Source organism: Onychostoma macrolepis, chromosome 21, assembly GCF_012432095.1.
Source record: "Onychostoma macrolepis isolate SWU-2019 chromosome 21, ASM1243209v1, whole genome shotgun sequence".
NCBI lineage: Eukaryota > Metazoa > Chordata > Actinopteri > Cypriniformes > Cyprinidae > Onychostoma > Onychostoma macrolepis.
The window spans coordinates 6,640,078-6,645,328 of record NC_081175.1 but is presented as its reverse complement, the minus strand read 5'-3'; positions in this window follow the sequence as shown (position 1 = coordinate 6,645,328).

Genomic DNA, 5,251 nt, shown 5'->3' with positions numbered 1-5,251 from the left:
GAGCTCAGAGCTGCGTAAAACATGGTAATACACGTACATACAAATACACACATGGACAGTCAACATTAAGTGCATGCCTGTATGCGCACCTGTTTCACAAATAGTAATAGACAGCGCAAACAGCACAACTTGTCTGCAGTCTGACTGTCATTCACAGCTCCTCCCAGTGACTTCTCACTGGTTCACTGCAGGCTGGGATGATAAAGTGAGTTGTCTTTCAAGTCAACTGCTGAAACATTGTAACAACATCTCCTTTTTTGTGTACTATATCTATATCTATATAATTCAGTGAATTGAAAGAAACAAAAATGTTGTTACATATACTTTAACATTTTTACTATGGATAAATATACAGAGTTTGGGAGGTTCATTTATCACGCAAATAGGTTACATAGATCCTTACTCTTTTAGAAGCCTTTTTATTTAAATGGAGAAAATTATATATGATTATTAAATAATGCATTTGGGTCTGTTTTGACATGGAAGACACACACACACAAAAAAACATTGTTTTTAGTACATGAACCAAACTTTGCAAATGAAGCACAACTATAAAAATACACATCACTTTCTTTCTTTCAAGAGATATAACCGTTTTAAAAAAGTTACACCTTTTGGGGCCTATGACGACTTGGGTATCAGCTGCTTTACACTTAATGCTATGCAGATTATTATTATTTTTGATCTATAAGTTAGATTTGTCTCAAAAATACTTTTGTATTATATTTTAGCCTCTTTCCTCATACACACTTTGGGACTGAATTTTGTTGATGAACATTAACATGCACCCCTATTGAAGCATTCATCATCATTGTCATCAGAAAATGAAAGTTTATAGAAGTAAAATGAACATACTCAGGAAAAAAAAGGTACAAAAGCTGTCACTTTTCAAACGGTATTGATGTACCATTTAGGGACTAATATGCGCACTTCAGGTACTAATATGTACTTTTAAGGTAATATGCACAGTTCATTCCTTTTGAAATGGTACCACCCCAATGACAGCTTTTGTACCTAAGAGTGTATAGAATACATTTTAATTTACTTGCATAAATATTTATGTTGCTTTGTAAAAAAAAAAAATATATATATATATATATATATATATTTGGATTATTATGTTATTGGAGTTACAAGTTCATAGGAATTTAATTAAATCCACGGATACTGGTAATTCTTAGATCATGTTTTATTTTCAAATAGAATTTCTATGTAAAATTTCAAAGAATTTCTCATTTTTAAATAAAAAGGGATGGAAAATGTAGTAATAACAGTAACAATCACAATCTAAGAATTTATTGACTAGATGTGTTTTAAATGAAAAATGTTAGGATTTATTTTTAAGTTATGTTTTATGATACTGTTATACTATCATGTTTCTTAATGCAAGGGCTCCCTCTAGTGGTATTCTAAAGGGAGCAGCGAGAGATTAAAGCCCTCTTCGAGAAAACTGTACTTACAAGATACTCCAAACATGCAGCAAAAATAACTATTACTTTTGCTATTGCAATGATGGTAAACATGCTAAAACTTGATACTTTTTGTGTCAACGATGTTATACCACATTTTGCATAGCTTGTTTTCTCACAATTTATTCTTTAACACAGACTAGTAAAATGTATCTGACACTCCCTTACAGAATATATATATAGAGCAGGAAATGAAGACATTGGCTAAAATGTCACACGGTTGGACATTGAATCCCTTACAAACAATGGCCTTCTCATTGGCCGAAACGTTAGAGACTCCATGGAGAGAATTGAGCCTTGTCTCACACACAGAGACTGTTGCCAGGATACAGTGGCTGGTGTCTAAATGTCTGATGTAGTAGGCTGAAATATATTATTGTTCCTAATATCCTCAACAATGGGGATGTAATGAGGCCTTAAACAAATAAAAACGCATAATTTTCTCTTACATAAATGGTGTTATTTTTCTATACCTCTCTTAGGAACATTATAAGTTTAAATGAAGTAGTTTCTTGTTTGTCAAATGACGTCTACAAATGCACAAGTGGCAGAGAAATGCAATGAAAACGCTTGAATAGTTTAGTCTTCAATTCCTGGCTTGTATTGTATTATCTCCGGGAACAAAACGACAAATAAAAATAAACAAGCTGGAGTGAAGAAAAAAAAAAAAAAAAAAAAAAATTACATTATTGACGTCTTCAGTGCTGTGTCCACTCTGCATCATCCACTGTTTCCATGGAAACTGCTGTTTTGGCGCCTGATGAAGTTTCTCAGGCATGGAATCATTAGATGTGCCAACCAAGGTCAGAACAAAGTCACTGTTGCAGATGACACAAGACCAGTGTACAGAATAAGCCTACAAACATGGTCCTTTTCAAAATAAATAAATTAATAAAAATAAATGTAATTAATCACAGTGTTCTGGTTAATGTTTTATTATATAGTTTTGGGCAACATGCTCCAAATCATCAGCCTGTGATATCGCAGATACGATATCATATTGCTTATTTACTTAGTTTAATAGCCGTAATTTGTATTTAACATGATCACAATTGAATAAAAACATTGTAATTTACTAATTATAATGCTTACAATTACACAGTTATTCAAACAGCAGCTATAGAAAAGGAGCAATGAACATTATCAAAGAACATCATCATTGACTTGATTTAACTGACATGGAGTTAATGCACTTTATTAAAAAAAATATATATATATATATATATATATATATATTTGGATTATTATGTTATTGGAGTTACAAGTTCATAGGAATTTAATTAAATCCACGGATACTGGTAATTCTTAGATCATGTTTTATTTTCAAATAGAATTTCTATGTAAAATTTCAAAGAATTTCTCATTTTTAAATAAAAGGGATGGAAAATGTAGTAATAACAGTAACAATCACAATCTAAGAATTTATTGACTAGATGTGTTTTAAATGAAAAATGTTAGGATTTATTTTTAAGTTATGTTTTATGATACTGTTATACTATCATGTTTCTTAATGCAAGGGCTCCCTCTAGTGGTATTCTAAAGGGAGCAGCGAGAGATTAAAGCCCTCTTCGAGAAAACTGTACTTACAAGATACTCCAAACATGCAGCAAAAATAACTATTACTTTTGCTATTGCAATGATGGTAAACATGCTAAAACTTGATACTTTTTGTGTCAACGATGTTATACCACATTTTGCATAGCTTGTTTTCTCACAATTTATTCTTTAACACAGACTAGTAAAATGTATCTGACACTCCCTTACAGAATATATATATAGAGCAGGAAATGAAGACATTGGCTAAAATGTCACACGGTTGGACATTGAATCCCTTACAAACAATGGCCTTCTCATTGGCCGAAACGTTAGAGACTCCATGGAGAGAATTGAGCCTTGTCTCACACACAGAGACTGTTGCCAGGATACAGTGGCTGGTGTCTAAATGTCTGATGTAGTAGGCTGAAATATATTATTGTTCCTAATATCCTCAACAATGGGGATGTAATGAGGCCTTAAACAAATAAAAACGCATAATTTTCTCTTACATAAATGGTGTTATTTTTTCTATACCTCTCTTAGGAACATTATAAGTTTAAATGAAGTAGTTTCTTGTTTGTCAAATGACGTCTACAAATGCACAAGTGGCAGAGAAATGCAATGAAAACGCTTGAATAGTTTAGTCTTCAATTCCTGGCTTGTATTGTATTATCTCCGGGAACAAAACGACAAATAAAAATAAACAAGCTGGAGTGAAGAAAAAAAAAAAAAAAAAAAAAAAATTACATTATTGACGTCTTCAGTGCTGTGTCCACTCTGCATCATCCACTGTTTCCATGGAAACTGCTGTTTTGGCGCCTGATGAAGTTTCTCAGGCATGGAATCATTAGATGTGCCAACCAAGGTCAGAACAAAGTCACTGTTGCAGATGACACAAGACCAGTGTACAGAATAAGCCTACAAACATGGTCCTTTTCAAAAATAAATAAATTAATAAAAATAAATGTAATTAATCACAGTGTTCTGGTTAATGTTTTATTATATAGTTTTGGGCAACATGCTCCAAATCATCAGCCTGTGATATCGCAGATACACGATATCATATTGCTTATTTACTTAGTTTAATAGCCGTAATTTGTATTTAACATGATCACAATTGAATAAAAACATTGTAATTTACTAATTATAATGCTTACAATTACACAGTTATTCAAACAGCAGCTATAGAAAAGGAGCAATGAACATTATCAAAGAACATCATCATTGACTTGATTTAACTGACATGGAGTTAATGCACTTTATTAAAAAAAAATATATATATATATATATATATATATATATATATATATATATATATATATATATATATATATATATATATATATATATATATAAAAATTCATTCTCCTATTAAAATCAGTAAAGATTTAAGTATAAGAGAGAGCTCAACGCGCTGCAACTTCAGAAAACACTTGCAAATAGAAAAAGCGCCAGCAAATCAAGAAAACATCTTCATCAGTTTGACAGCAGGGGCTGCAAATGCTCACAACACAAATTATTTTAAAAAAGTTTATTTGCAGCACGTTTCTTTGTTTGGTTGTGTTTTGAGTATTTGCAGCGCATGCGTTGTAAAATAGACAAAGTTGTTTTCTTAATTTGCATGATTTTTTTTTCTATTTGCAAAATAGAGCTCTCTCGGCCACCGTATACATCTGCATTTTATTTATTATAATAATAATATTATTATTATTATTAAGTCTTGACATCAAAGGCATCAGCCACAAGCTGTACCTCTGACTATAATCTATCAGTGCTGCACAACCCTATTATTTTATATTATAAAATGCATCTAAGGGCACAAATATTCAGGGATTCTCTATGTATAATAAATTGAGATTATTTATTTGTGTGCCTTTTTTGATTTGGCCCACTGCAACCCAAATTAATTCATACATTATTCATACACGCACACAAGTGTTTTAATTTCAAAATTTTGCAACATGGATCTTATTTTAAGAAACCATGTATATAGTACTATATTATAATGCTTACACTGCAAAGCAATGAAAATAAATTAATTTGGGGAAAAAAAAAAAAAAAGTAAACATTTAATTAGCTTATATTGTATTTGTAAACTTTTCCACAAATATACTCTCAGGTTCATGGACCTGTCGACAACACCTATTTCGGGTTGAAATGTTGCATTATTCCTACAAAGAGATATTTGGCAATATTTGGGCCACTATTGTGGATAAAGAAAAACAACAACAATAGATGGGCTGATG